Here is a 15,553-nt window from a genome sequence, read left to right on the forward strand (position 1 = left end):
ATCAATTATATACAATCTGTTCCAGAAAACAGATGAGGAATGAATACTCCCAATTCATCGTATGAAGTTAATATTATCCCGATACCAAGATCATACAGACAATACAATAAAAAAACCCTATAGACCAACATCCCTTATAATTAAAGATGCAGAATTCTTAACAAAATATCAAGAAATAAAATTCAATAGCATATAAGAACTATGCACTACGACCAAGTGGGATTTATTTCAAAGATGCAAGGCTGGTTCAATATTTGAAAATCAACCAATATGAAATATTGTATTAAAAGGCTAAAGAATAAAAATTACATTATGCTAATCAGTACAAAATAGTATTTTACACAATTCAATATCCATTTATGATTTTAAAAACTCAGAAAAATAACAATAAAAGAGAACTTTTCCAACCTGAATAAGGATTATCTACAAAGAGGTCATAGCTAACATACTTAATGGTGAAAGACTGAATATTTTCTTCCTTGGATAAGAAATAAGGCAAAGATTTCTGCTCACCACTCTAGCTCAACATAATGTTAAAAGAAATAAAAGTATTATTTTTTTCAAATAACATGATGGTCTTTGTAGAAAATCCTAAAGAATCTCCAAAACTTCCTAGAATAAATGAATTCTAAGGACACAGGATACAAAATAAACATACACACATTAATGTATTTCTATATACTAACAATGAATACACGGACACTGAAATTAGAAATACAGTACCATTTTTATTCTCTCAAGAAAAAATTAATGGAACATCTGGGTGGCTCAGCAGTTGAGCGCCTGCCTTCAGCTCAGGATGTGGTCCTGGAGTTCTGGGATCAAGTCCCATATCTGGCTCCTGCATAGATGTGTCCTTCTGCCTGTGTCTCTGCCTCTCTGTGTGTCTCTCATGAATAAATAAAAATAAAATATTTAAAAAAGAGAGAGAAAGAATTAAATGCTTAGTGTACATCTAATAAAACATATTTAAGGCTAATATTCTGACCAGGACACCATACTGGTAAAAAGAAATCAAAGATAAATAAATATAGAGATATACTATGTTTATGTTTTGGAAGTCTCAGCAAATTGATTTGTTCAAACTGATCAAAATCCTGGCAAGATTTTTTTGTACGTATATAAACAAAATTATTCCAGAATTTATATGAAAAGACAAAGGAACTAGAATAGCTAAAACGCTTTTGAAAATGAAAAAGTGAGAAGAAACAATCTACCAAATTTTAGGACCTATTATACAACTATAGTGATCAAGTCTGTGTGGTACTGGCAGAAAGACAGATATAAGATTAATGCAATGAATTAGATGTTATGGGCTGAACTGCATCCCTCCCAAATTTATATGTTAAAGTATTGTATTAGTCAGGTTTATTCAGAGAAACAGAAACAAGAAGCTGCAAATTTATGTATGTATGGATGGATGTTTTTATTTATTTATTTATGGAATTGGTTCACATGATTACAGAAGCTGAGAAATCCCACAATCTGCTGTCTGCAAGCTAGAGAATTAAAGCCAGTGCCAGGGATCCCGGGGTGGCGCAGTGGTTTGGCGCCTGCCTTTGGCCCAGGGTGCGATCCTGGAGACCCGGGATCGAATCCCGCGTCGGGCTCCTGGTGCATGGAGCCTGCTTCTCCCTCTGCCTATGTCTCTGCCTCTCTCTCTCTCTGTGTGACTATCATAAATAAATAAAAATTTTTTAAAATAAATAAATAAATAAATAAATAAATAAATAAATAAAGCCAGTGCCATAATTCAGTCTGAGTTCAAAGGCCTGTGTAGTATTTATATACATATAAATATTCTCTCTATAGAGACAGAAATTATAAGCAATTGACTCATGGGGTTATGAAGTTTGAGAAGCCTCAAGATCTTTATTCAGCAACTGGGATGCCCATGAGAGCTGAGGGTGTAGTCTTGAGTCTCAAGACCTAAGAACTAGGAAAGACAACCATGTAATTCTAGTCTGAATAATGCCGACAGACCCAAGAACTTGAATGTGCCAAAGAATTGATGTCCTGGTTTTAGGCAGTCAGGCAGGAAGAGTTCCCTTCTACTCACAGGAGGAAGTTCAGCCTTTTTGTTCTATTCAGACCTTCAACTGATTGGATGGACCCTGCTCATATCAGGGAGAGCAATCTGCTTTACTTAGTCTATCCATTCAAATATTAATCTCATCCCAAAAACCCTTGCAGGCACACCCAGAGTAAAGTTTGACCAGATGTCTGGGCCCAGTAGCCCAGTCACATTGACACATAAAATTAACCATCTGCAAGCCCTAACCCCAGTAGTTCAGAATGTGACTGTATTTGGTGACCTTTAAAGAGATAATTAAGTTAAAATGAGATCATTAGGGTGGGTCCTTCAATGTAACTAGCATCCTCATAAGAAAAGGAAATTTGGGCACAAACACATACAGAAGGAAGACCATGTAAAGGCACAAGGCACATGTCAAGTCAAGGAGAGAGGTCTCAGAAGAACTCAACCCTACTGACATCTTGGTCTCAGACTTTTTGCCTCCAGGACTGTAAAACAATCGATTTCTGTTGCGGTGCTCTCAAAGTCTGTGATATTTTGTTATAGCAGTCCAAGCAAACAAATACCATAGAGAATCCAGAAATAGACATGCATAATTAAGTCCAACTGATATCTGACACAGAGTGCAAAAGCAATTCACAAAAGTGCTAAAGCAACTGGATATCCACAGGTGAAATGTAAATCTCAGTGTCTGACACCTGGTGCAAAAATTAACTCAGATCATGGACTTACATGTAAGATGTAAAAGTATAAATCCTTTAGAAAAAAATAGGGAAAAAAACACTTTGGTTTCTAGGGCTAAGTAAGATAGACTTGACATCAAAACAATTCCTATAAACAAAAATTGATAAACTGGACTTTATCAAAATTAAAAACTTTCTTCTGTGAAAGGCCCTTATAAGAGGATATAAAGATAAGCTACAGACTGGGAGAAAATATTTGCAAGCCATATATCTGACAAAGGACTAGTGTCTAGACTGTATAAAATACTTTTAAAACTCATCATAAAAACAACAAATCTAATTTCCAAATTAGAAAATGGGCAGAAGACACAAATAGATATTTCACCATAGAGTATACAGATAGTTAATAACCACACGAAAAGATATTTAACGCATTAGCCAATAGGGAAATGCAAATTATAACCACAATAAGCTATCATTTCCTGTCTATCAGAATGATTAAAATAAAAAATAGTCACAACATCAAATCCTGGCAAGGCAGTGAAGAAACTGGATCACTCGGGTGTTACGGATGGGAGTGGAAGATGGTTCAGCTACTCTGGAAAACAGTCTGGCAGTTTCTTAAAAAGCTGACCATGAAAAAAAAAAAAAAAAAAAAAGCTGACCATGCAGTTACTATATATGACTCAGCAATTACACTCCCAAAGAAATAAAGATTTGTGTCCACATAAAAGTCTATAGATAGGTATTTTATAACTGCATTATTAATAAAAAACTGGAAACACAGATGTCCTTCAACAGGTGAATGGTTAAGCACACATTCACACTGTACTGTACTATGGAATTCTGTTCTATGGAATATGATGCAACAGTAAAAAGAATTGAAATATTGATACATACAACAATCTGAGTGAATCTATACAGAATAAGGCTGAGTGAAAAGTAACCAAAAGGTTACTGACTGTATGATTCCACTTATATTATTCTTTTTTAAAAAAATATTGTATTTATTTACTCATGAGAGACACAGAGAGAGAGAGAGAGAGAGAGAGAGGGAGGCAGAGACACAGGCAGAAGGAGAAGCAGGCTCCATGCAAGGAGCCTGACGTGGGACTTGATCCCAGGACTCCAGGATCATGCCTTGGGCCGAAGGCAGACACTCAACTGCTGAGCCACCCAGGCATCCTGTGATTCCACTTATATAATTCTTTTTTTTTTTTTAATTTTTTTTAAAATTTATTTATGATAGTCATACAGAGAGAGAGAGAGAGAGGCAGAGACACAGGCAGAGGGAGAAGCAGGCTCCATGCACCGGGAGCCCGATGTGGGATTCGATCCCGGGTCTCCAGGATCACGCCCTGGACCAAAGGCAGGCGCTAAACCGCTGCGCCACCCAGGGATCCCCCACTTATATAATTCTTGAAGGAACAAAATTATAAAAGTGAAAAGCAGAGTTAGTGGTTACCAGGGATCAAACAGGTGATAAGGTGGGAGGAAAGTGAGGATAGCCATGAGGAAGCCTTATGATGATGGTTCTGCATCTTGACTGTGTCAATATCCGGGTTATGACACTGCACTACAGTTTGCAAGATGTTATCAATGCAGGAAACTGGGTAAGGAATATATGGGATTTCTCCATATTATTTATTAGAACTTCCCATGAATCTATAATTAGCCCCAAATAACTAGTTTAATTTTAAAAATGAGTTATACGTATATTTAAAATAGCAACATGCAGAATGAAGTATAGAATCTGAGGGCTAGAAGGGCCTTTGTTGGTTTTCATCTAATCCAAAATACACTGTATCAGACAAAATTCATTTTATCATTTTGGTTTAAATTAATAGTTTCATGTATAGGGGCACCTGGGTGATTCAGCTGAGCATCTGCCTTCAGCTCAGGTCGTGATCCCAGGGTCCTGGGATGGAGTCCTGCATCAGGCTCCCTGCAGAGAGCCTGCTTCTCCCTCTGCCTATGTCTCTGCCTCTCTCTGTCTCTCATGAATAAATAAATAAAATCTTTAAAAAATAGTTTCACTTATAAATATGTTAGGATATGTGATTACATGAAGAAACATTTTAAAAAAGATTTATTTACTTATTTTAGAGGAGGGAGAGGGGCAGAGGGAGAAAGAGAGAAAGTCCTGAGCAGACTCCTCACTGAGTGAGGAGCTCAATGCAGGGCTCGATCTCATGACCCTGAGATCACTACCTAAGTCAAAACCAAGAGTTGGATGCTTAATCAAGTGAGCCACCCAGGCACCCCTGTACGAAGAGACTTTATTCAGACGATGTTTAGTCTAGGCTTAATTTATTAATGACTTGCAAAATATAATCGAGAACATCTTATCCTTAAAAGAATGGGTTAAAATAATCCTCTGTGAATATGAAGGTAGGGTCTGTGAGCTGAGGTCCAACTGCATTTAACAAAGAAGTATTCTGGCCCCTTCTTTCATGAAGTCTTCTTATATTTCATGAATAATTGACCTTGGAAAGAATCCTAGTTTATTTCTTTGCAAATGCAGACATATATCTTTCTAGTTAACTCAAGGACTGATACATGGTAGATCTTGAATTCATTTTTGTCGATTTGGTACTGACATTTCTTGCTTTACATACTATCCTTGTCTATTGCTTTTTCAAGTGCAGAAATTTGCAGTGGATCACTGAACTGGAGAGAGGAAGGACAAGAGGACACATCAAATAGGTATGGGTAACAAAATTCTTCAGTATCCAATCAAAAGAGTAAGAGACACTTTACAATGCCTTCCTATATTTCTTCGCCTATTGTTAAAAACATGAAGAAATCCACCTGGTGAATAATTACAGAGTTTTATTTTTAAAGGTCTTGGATTCTTAGATATTTTTCTTTAGCATAATGTGCTAGATTCTGCTAACAGGTACTGTCCTCCTCTGATGCAATGGATGGCTCTGATGGCAATGACTTAACCATATCACAGAAATGTTTTCTGTCCACATTTCTCCTGAATTTCTGTTGCCAGCAGAGGAAATCAGAGGCAACAGAATCAGAGTGCCAGAACTTGAAAAGGAAATTTAGAGGGCACATAATTACCCTCCTCTCTCCCCAGGTAGATCATTGACATGTAGAGCTCATAAGTACCTTAACAGTGACAGGATGCAAATCTCCACATTCCAAACTTTTGTTTCCTTCACTTACATTTCCCCACTCAACATGTGATGTCAAATCTCAGGAGCAGAAGGATTGTACTATATTTTCATCTTTTGCTTATATGAGAAATATTAGATCCTAAGTCCTTGGAGGGTAAAAATTTTGCTCTTTTTACACATTATATGATCTTGCTTGCTATGTGAAGTCATATAACATCCCCAATTTTTGAATTGATAATTTGAGCATTTGTCCCTTCTTTCATAAAGTGAATGTTGCTAATTTTTCTTAAGGCTGAGGACTTGCATGGCATTTGCATTGCTCAGAAGGGAGTGGTTACATGGAGAGAATTCTGTGTCAGGACTGCCAAGTCCTGTCAGACGAGCCCTGGCCTGTGCTCTTTGCAGGTTTGCTTTCTCACAGGCTGCTAATCCAGAGGCCATTTGATCTCTCTGGCATGGTCCTGGAAACTGAGGAGCAGCCCCACACTACAGCAGAAAGGCATTATTCTTCTTGCTGCCTACTTGTTCTAAACAGATTGATTTAGGGCCCAACCAACTTGCAGTGCTACTAGTAACAAGCAAAAAATAAAATAAATAAAATAAAATATACAATCAAACATACATCCACATTTTACAAATGCGCTAAGGAAATAATTTAATGATATGAATCAGATTTCTACTTCAGCATCCAAAGCCAACTGAGAACCTTTCAGTTATTTTGATATCTACTAGTGTAATTGCTAATTACCTAATTTTGACTCCTTTTAATTCCCTCAAAGCTATTGGGTCCTGCAACTTCTCTGAGAATCTAAAACTTATCGTACTGGTGTGCAGAGCATGTGAGTTTGAAAGGAGGTCATCAATCACATGAAAATGAGCATGTGAATGGCTCCGGAGGCAAAATCTTGTACTGCTTTCTAGGTATCAGGAATGAAAGGATAAGAAATCTTAAGGTTGGGATGCCTGGGTGGCTCAGTCAGTTAAGCGGCTGCCTTCAGTTCAGGTCATGATCTGAACCCCACACTGGGCTCCCTGCAGAGCCTGCTTCTCCCTCTGCCTCATACCACCCCCACCAGCTCTCATTAATAAATAATTTTTTTTTTTTTTTTTTTTTAAGAAACCTTAAGGTTATTCATAGCAAGTAGTGTTTGATGTTGAAAGGCTGGCCATGTCCATGGCTATCAGAGGGCTGAGCCTCTTAACCCCATCTAACTGGGACAATTTACTCCCGCTAAATTGACAGATATGGGGTAACACAAATCTGAAATGATAATTTTGCTTATGACTGCCATATGGCAATCCTTCTTATGTAATGCAGCCAGGAGTCCCAGGGAAGAAATCCCTTAGCTAGAGAAAAGCGTTGCAATCAGGAGCAGCTCATTGCTTGGGGAGTGTGCTCCCCTATCACAAAACCCACAGTGCTGTTCTATCTCTGAACCCTGGTCAGTGACCCAACTAAGTGTACTTCCTCCCCTGGGAAGCACTTCAAGGAGGAAAAGACAAGTCAGCATCAATCATGCTGTTGTTACCTTATGAGCAAGCCAGGGTCAGTGGCCTTCCTTTTGTACATGAAAAGCAACTTGCCCCGTTTTCTAATCTCTAAATATATGTTTTTAAAAAGACAAGTGTCTGAAAAAGGGCTCCATCCAGGACCATAGTTCAGAGCCCTCAGGTTCGGATGACATGGTCCTACTTCACCCATTCATCTTCCAAGCTCCTGGATGACAGAAGAGCTGGTGTAACAGAGAAAGATGACATTAGCAGATGGCTGCCCAGACAGAATGTCCCATAGAAGCAAGACTGCCCTTTACCAAGGCTTCGCAGCCACTGAGATGCCTGGAACCTTGAGGCCTGGAACCCCGGATGGGAGCTGGTTTTGCAGTTAGGTCCTTTGATGTGGTACCTAACTGTTTCTTTGAAATATTCATAGTGCATTCCATTTTTTAAAAGGAACACAGCAGAAGACATGGCAAGTCCATACCCATCCCTTCCTCCCAGAGGTAACATTAAGCTGGTGAATATTTCTGCAGCTCCTGTAGCTATTACTCCTTTGACTTCTGCACAGGACTAAACAAGTGAGAACAAAATCTGAGAATAAGTTGGTGCACACCTTGATCTTGGTTTCTATGACAACTCAGAAAGGAGAAAAATTAAGGAAAATTTATGCAAAAGAAGTCATTAATTTTGTTGTATATTTTTTATTGAAGTATAATTTATTAACTGTAGTAGACGTATCACAAGAATAGAAGTGGGTCTTGATAAGTGCACATGTTGGTGTCACATTCAGTCAGTCACTATTTTTAAGTGCTCAGATTTCTAAGGTCATATAACAGGCTAATCTAATTATTTTCAGGTAAACTTGTAATATTTTTTTTTCTTTTAAAGGCCAGATCTGATCTTGGGAAAGCTAAATAGAGAAGGAATAACAACCTGCTTCTTCCCAGGCCAAAGTGTTTTATGAGTTGAAGCTAGGTCTGGACCCATTCTTCAGAAAGAAATGGATCTTGGGGTAAACCAAATTTCCCTTTGGTATCTTGAAGCAACTCATTAAAAAAAGACTCCAATTTTTAATTGAGCATCTAATAATCTTCATCGTTCCCATTTCCCCCCCCACTATTCTATTAAGAAAAAAAGGAAAAAGCTTTGGCCTTTGAAAAAAAGGCCTGAAGAACTCTGAATGTTACAAATTTCATGAATGTTATTTTTGATGTACAATTTTTATTGAAGAAGGTACTGAATTTTAGATAGTACTTTCAAAATCCTAAAACATCAGACTTATTGGAGGTACTTACTAAAAATGTAGTCCCCACCCTACTCCATTTAAATTAGCTCTTGGAGAATCTGCATTGTACCAAATGGCTCTGAAGCTGGGACACACAGAAGACACCTAGAGAAACCCAAACTTAAGGGAACCCAGGCAACAGTCCCAATGAATAGCCATGGTTTGAATGCCTCAAACCATACAAAATTATTTTTTTCCTTTTTCATTCTATCAGTATCCTTCTGGTGGACAGGCTCTGAAATCCACAGAGATAAGCTTGCAAGCTTGCAATCCGGCAGCACAGCTGGATGGTTAACTATGGAGTCAGAGGTTTAAAGTTGGACTTTGCCACTTACTAGCTATGTCATTTACCCTCTCTGTGACTTGGTTTTTCACCTGGTAAAATGAGAGTGACATTTTAAAATTTTGTTAATTTTTCTAAAGGTTATCAGAATTGGAGAGGGACAATGACAGTCCCTACCTCATCCTGGGGGGAGGATTAAACAAGGTATAGTAGCCTATTAATATAGGCTACAAATTTATTTGTAACCCCCAAATCAATACCTGTGGTACTTTCATGGTCATCCTCAGATATATGCAATGCTGAAGAATGTGTGTCGTGATGTGCACAGTCTCAGTTGAGATTGAATAAGATTCACACTTAGCCTTCTTGTTTCAGCTCTCAGACTGTAAATTAGTGTCATTCTGGAAGTCTACTTAGTGCCATGTTTTTGCATTTTTATGCTTTTTGTTAGTGATTCAGCTGTTTAAAATGGCCCCCAAGCATAGCCCTAAAATGCTGTGTAGTGTTTGTAAGCACAGAAGGCTCTGATGGGCTGTACAGGAAAAAATACGTGCGTTATTAGATAAGCTTCATTCAGGCACGAGTTACAGTGCTGTTGGCCATGAGTTCAATGTTAATGAGTCAACAAAATCAACTAAACAATGTGTCTTTAAACAGAAACACACATAAAACAAGTTATGTACTGATTGGATGATGCAAAATGCTGTGACTGGAGGGTTGCAGGAACCTACCCTTAAATCTCCTCTAGGAGCAATGGTTCAGTACTCATTGATTCAGTATTTACTGCAACTTTAGAGAACATAACTACCTCAAATAATGACAACTGGCTGCATACTAAGCCAAGCACTTAAAGTGATCCCAGGCACATAGTCAGTGCTATAGAAATACTTGTTAAAAAAAAAAAAAATACTTGTTAAATGAAGAAATTCCTGAGTTTTTGGAGTTCAGATGCCATCTTTAAAGAGGCTATATAAAAGGGATCTAGTAGGAAGTAGGACAGTAGGTGTTTCCACGTCCTTCTAAGGAAAGTCAAGGATCCACGAAAAGAGAGGTTTTTTTTTTTTAAACATTTTATTTATTTTTTTAAGTTTTTTTTTTTTTTTTTTTTTTTATTTATGATAGTCACAGAGAGAGAGAGAGAGAGAGAGAGAAGCAGAGGCACAGGCAGAGGGAGAAGCAGGCTCCATGCACCGGGAGCCCGATGTGGGATTCAATCCCGGGTCTCCAGGATCGCGCCCTGGGCCAAAGGCAGGCGCCAAACCACTGCGCCATCCAGGGATCCCCGAAAAGGGAGTTATAATGGGCCACGGCAGATTTGGGAGGTGGAATTCCCTCTGATTTTAAGGCCTGTTATAAGCACTAGGGCTGCTTTAAGCAGCAATCAGAAATGCTGCTGGAAAGGCAGTGTGATTCAGAGGTCTGCTGATCATGAGAATCTGATGCTGAGCATCAGAACCACCAAGAGGGCTTTAGAAACATCTGCTAGGCAAATTTCCCCAGCTTCACCTCAGAAGTTCTAATTCAGAGTGTCTAGAGGTGGGTCTAGACATCTGTAGCCTTGAGCAGCTCCCCACCACCGTCCAGAAACAGCATTGGGAGCCATTTGGGTGAAAGAAAGAACTCCTTTGGAATAGGACAGGCTTGGTTCTAATCCAGCTACATAGCCTTGGGCAGGTGATTGAAATCAGTGAGCCTGAGTCTGAAGTAAAAATGATTACCCCAACGTTGAAGCATCATTGCTGAGAAAAACAAGACAACGTATGTAAATTTCGAGATCTGATGTCTGGGGGGTTGTAGATGTCCAGTGCATGGTAGGCTGGTCTTCTTCCTTGTTAGTACTTCCCCAACTGCTGTTCCCACGTCTCACTTTATATACGGACGTGACCCTCCCTCAGGAAGCACAGGGTTACTTTCCAGCAGGGTGGAGAATTTGTGGAACGCCTTCCCTCTGGCAGGGCTCACACATCTGGCTTAGAACAAATGGATATGAAGGCACCTGGGCAGGAACTGGGGACAGAGCCCAGTCTCATTTTCCTTGCAGTTTCTGCAACCCAGGGAAGCCTGCCACAGGCTGCATTGTTGGTTAGAATCTGAACCGGAAAGAAAGCACTCCTTCCTTGGGTCTGATGTCAGCCTTCCTTAGGAACTTGATCCGGAGCCCCAGGGGCTTTGCAGATGTAATTGTTGGATTGAGTAAATGCAGACAGGCCAGGTGGGTAGCGTGGGCGCCTGAGCACAGGTGGCCACCGGCCTCAGCTGCATCTGGCACCAGCTGAAGCAAGCTTCCCCAGAGTCATCTGCAGGCCCTCTGGGTCCCATCTGTTTGCCAGTGTCCACAATGCAGGTCCCTGAGGCCCTGAGCAACAGCTCTGTACCACAGGAAGAGCTGTCCTTAATAAGAAGACCTATGTAGCCTCCTTTACTTCCTCCCCTTCCACGCTTACCATCTTGTCCAAGCCTGTCTCCCCCAGTCCCCCACCACCTCCCGGGGCCAACTCCTACCCAATCTCCAAAGTTCAACATTTCTTCAGGTCACTCCCAGGCTTTGTCATTCATGTTTTTGCTGAATCTTGGCTAAGAGCTCTGCAAGTTTTCTACCTCCTCTCTAGTGGCAAAGCCATAACTGCCAATAAAAGTGATTTCCTTCTGACGCCTTGGCAGAGTGAGATGAAGCCCTATATGGTTTCCCTTACATTCCCCCTGACTGAGTTTTGTTCCAACCAGTGTCCAGGATTTGCTGAAGTTCAGTTCTGTCCAGTAGAAGGCAGGAATTACACGATCATTCATCAAACTGCTTCAAGTAGAGTAGAGTTTTCCTAAATTTTGAAGTATGTTCTATTGACTTCTTCCACCTGGAGTGAAGAATGAGGACAGCTTATCTAGGACAGTGGAGGGTTGAAAATCCACAAACACATACATTATATTACCTGACATTTCTTCAGGGCTAACTCTGTGTCAGGCCTGGTGTGAATGAACCAAATCATTTGATCATTTCAATGTCCAAGGAGTTAAGAACTATTAGAATTCGGTAATTTCTTGATTTTACTGATGAGGATAATGACACATAGAGAGATTAAGCATTCTGAACAAGAGCCCAAAGCTTAGAAGCCATAGCGTCAGGATTCAAAACAGAGCAGAATGTCCCCAGAATCCCCTTCACTAAGCAGGGCTCTAAAATAGCATTTTTCAACCCAAGAGATCACTGACTCTTAGGCTTCCTAGACACTCCAGGGACTGCTGGGGGCAAGAAGTACCAAATTTGGGGGCACCTAGTCTCCACCCCTCTCCTGAGCCCATCTGCCCTGGTGTCTGCTGCAATCACAATCCTTCTGCTTTTCTTTGTTATATAGAGTGGGCTTCCATGTAAGTCTTAGTTTGAAAGATGACCTGAGGCGAGCATGTAGCTCACCTGAGTTCCATTGGTCTGGGATTGTCTGGTTGGTGTTCATAACTCTAGCACTTAGCAGGAGATCTGGTATTTGGTGGCTGTCTAACAAATGTGTGTTGAATGAGCGAATGATGCTGCCCACCCTTGCCTTCCCTTCCTCCACAGCAACGAGGAAATGAGCGCAGGAAAGGGAAGAGAGTGACCGAGCAGCAGAATGCAGCAAGTATGGCCCTGGAAGTGACCCTTCATAACTCTGCCACTCATCCAGTGAACCCAGCAGGCCTCGAGGGCCTCACCTGTGAACTCTGGGTGTTGGACTAAAAACCTCAAGTTCTAGTATGAATATTTCATCTCTATGAGTCAACAGCAAGGAGGCCAGAAATGGGAGCTAGTTGAGCATCAGAGGTGTCAATCACATCTCTTATCTCTAACAAGGGAATCCTCCTTCTTCCAGCGAGTGCACAGGGTACATTGTCTGATGTTATCTCCGGGAGCTCCCCTGGGGAAAAAATTAATGGTAAACCTCCCAAGGAAAGAAACAGACATGTATAGACAGTTGTTTTTAAGTATGACTGGGTCCAGGATGCTACATGAGAATGTGACCATTAAGAAGGTTCTGTCTACAGAGACAATGTTGAAGAAAGAATTACACAGGCTGGAAAGTGATGAAGCACCTTCGGGATGTCACTCCATCAGAAGCAGTAACAAATGCAGAGGCACTGCCAGTCAAATCACATCCCCCAGATGTGTTGAATATATCAACACTGACCTGAGAGAGTGAGAAGTAGCCCTTGCCAGAGGCATGAATACAATTTTTAAAATCATTTCTTTTACAACAGATTTAAAATGGTATTCTTTCTGCTTTACTTTTAAGTGAGGCAGCTATATTTGTTTCCTGCAGTTGCTATAACAAATCGGCCCAAACTGGGTGGCTTTAAACAACAGGAATGCATTTTCTCAGAGCTCTGGATGCCAGAAGCCCCAAGTAAGTATCACTGAGCTGAAATCAAGGCACCAGCCGGGGTGTGCTCCCTCGGAAGGCTCTGGGACAGAGCAGGTAGGTTCTTGCCTCCTATAGCTTCTGGTGGCTACTGGTATTCCTTGCCTTATGGCCACAGCTCTCTCAACTCTGTCTTCTTGATTACATTATCTCATCTTGTGTCAGGTCTCCTTCTGCCTTCCTCTTATAAAGACACTTAGGATTCAATTATGAGTGCACCTGGATAATTCAGGATAATCTCAAGATCCTTAGTTTAACCACGTCTTTTGGTATATAGGGAAATGTTCGCCTGATATCTTTAGGGGATATTTTTCAGCCAACTATGGTCCCTGAAGGCCAAGAATGAATTGCTAGGTGCCAGGCCACTGCAAGACTCAAAAACTATCTAAAGGGTGAAAAAGAAGAGTAAAACCCCAAACACCATCACCCACCTGGAATCGCCCACCTATAAAGACAGAAATGGGTGCTGAAGAGGCCAGAGAGGGTCATAAGGATGCTGTTCATTCCCAACCTCCCCACCCCCATAGAGGAAGACAGAGAGCTTTTCCCTACTCCAACCACGGAGAGTGCTGCCAGGAACAGAGTGGAGCTCGGTAACAGAGTTTTAGCTTGACTGCAACCCCCTGGAGTGTGCAGCTGCACTGGCCTGAGCTGGAGAAGCCAAAGGATAGAGCAGAGGGACTGCACTAAATGTGAGTGCTTGCTCATGGGCCCCTTGGGCCTTGCAAAACCCATATGGCTTCCAGGAGGGACACTGGGATCCAAGAGAAGAACCCACACACAGAGGCCCCAAGTTGGGGGAGCAAGTATCATAAGGAGGTGGTCAGAGGAACAGCATTGCCCCTACCATTAGGTTCACAACTTGAAGGTGCCTCAAACAGAGAGAAGCAAAATTGGCCATCTGCCACGCCCTATGTATGACCCACTGTCTGATTACACCTGTGCCCCTCCAGAAAGACTTCTAGCCCATTCTCATACCTCCTTTGCCCCAGCTCCAGCCTCAGAGAAACCGGAGCAGTTTCACACTGCAGGAATAGGAGGGAAAATCCTCATGTTGGACCTGAAACCCAAAGCAGGCACAAAATTGGGGGAGAAAAGCTTTAGCTTCAGATGAAGTTTTCAGTTTTGATGTCTATGCTGAACTGGCCATTTTAATCATTGAAATGCTAAAATTTCAAAGTGAGACCCATTTAGGGAACTCAGAGGACTCTTTTTTACTAACAGGGACAAAGTCACTGGACCTGCCAGAGTTTTCCCCCAGCAATGGGGAATAAACCAGCCCACAGAATTACCAAATGGATTTGCACATACCAGGGAGAAAATACAGTGGTTTTCTGCACATGCCTCATTAAGTCTAACCCATTCGCTGTGATGTTTGAATTTCTTTTTATCCTTTGGTCTCTTTTTATTATTTAGGGCAAAGAGCTGGATCTTGCCCATGATTCTAAGCCTCAAGGGAAGGCCACAAAGGACATATGTACCCACCAGAGCTGCCCAGGTCTTTCTATTTTTAAAAATGAGCTGCACAAATCACCTTCACAATGTACATCCTAAGCCATGAATTGCAAGGATTGCTGGGTCAGTGGGGGAATGCCTGTGTTTCCACCGTTAGCTGCTATTAAGGCTGCAGCTCATTTGGCTTCCAAATGCCATCCTGTGGACCCAATCCAGTTTCCATATAGCATCTTTCTCCAGCCTGGGAACAAAGTTCCCTGTTTTATTCATTCTTCCGTGCTTGGGAATCCCTGTGCCTTTCATCACCCTTTGTAGCTACTACAAATGTGGTCATCTTTGCATTTATCTGCTCTAACCGTTAAGGCTGCTTAACATTAGGACCAGGATAAAGAAGGGCCAGGATGGAATAAAAGTGTTTAGGCCAGGCTTCCCTCTTCTGTTTCTCTTCTTTGTAGACCCAGGCAGGGAATTTAAAATTTGAATCAAGGTGATAAACAGAATCATGGTTTCTCATAATCTCTGGTGGACCTGAGAGCATCACCCTTCCCAGTGGCAGATGGTGTCATAAACACTGGCCAGAACCCAATATGAAAATGCAAATGGCACCAAGTTAGAAGGCAGAAGACCTGTGCTGTGCCATTTTTCTGTACTATGGGCAGACCTTTTTGCTGTAGTATGGGCATATGACGGCCTCATGATCTGTCTAACCAGCCTGAGAAAAGCCAATGAATCAAGGACTTGGAAAGTGCTGATACCAACACTCAGTAGCGTGAAAAGAGCTGATTGTCCTTCTGATGAG

The 15,553-nt window shown here is 41.1% G+C and overlaps 1 long non-coding RNA gene across 1 annotated transcript; it reads left to right on the forward strand.

Annotated features, from left to right (window-relative positions):
• The first annotated feature begins 4,072 nt into the window (after nucleotides 1-4,072).
• LOC111090314 lies at nucleotides 4,073-14,652 on the forward strand. The gene is made up of 3 exons (XR_005371549.1): nucleotides 4,073-4,331; nucleotides 5,362-5,424; nucleotides 12,465-14,652. It is a non-coding gene; the product is annotated as an uncharacterized LOC111090314 (long non-coding RNA).
• Nucleotides 14,653-15,553: the final 901 nt, after the last annotated feature.

The sequence above is a fragment of the Canis lupus genome, chromosome 16 (assembly GCF_011100685.1).
Source record: "Canis lupus familiaris isolate Mischka breed German Shepherd chromosome 16, alternate assembly UU_Cfam_GSD_1.0, whole genome shotgun sequence".
In the NCBI taxonomy this organism is placed as follows: domain Eukaryota; kingdom Metazoa; phylum Chordata; class Mammalia; order Carnivora; family Canidae; genus Canis; species Canis lupus.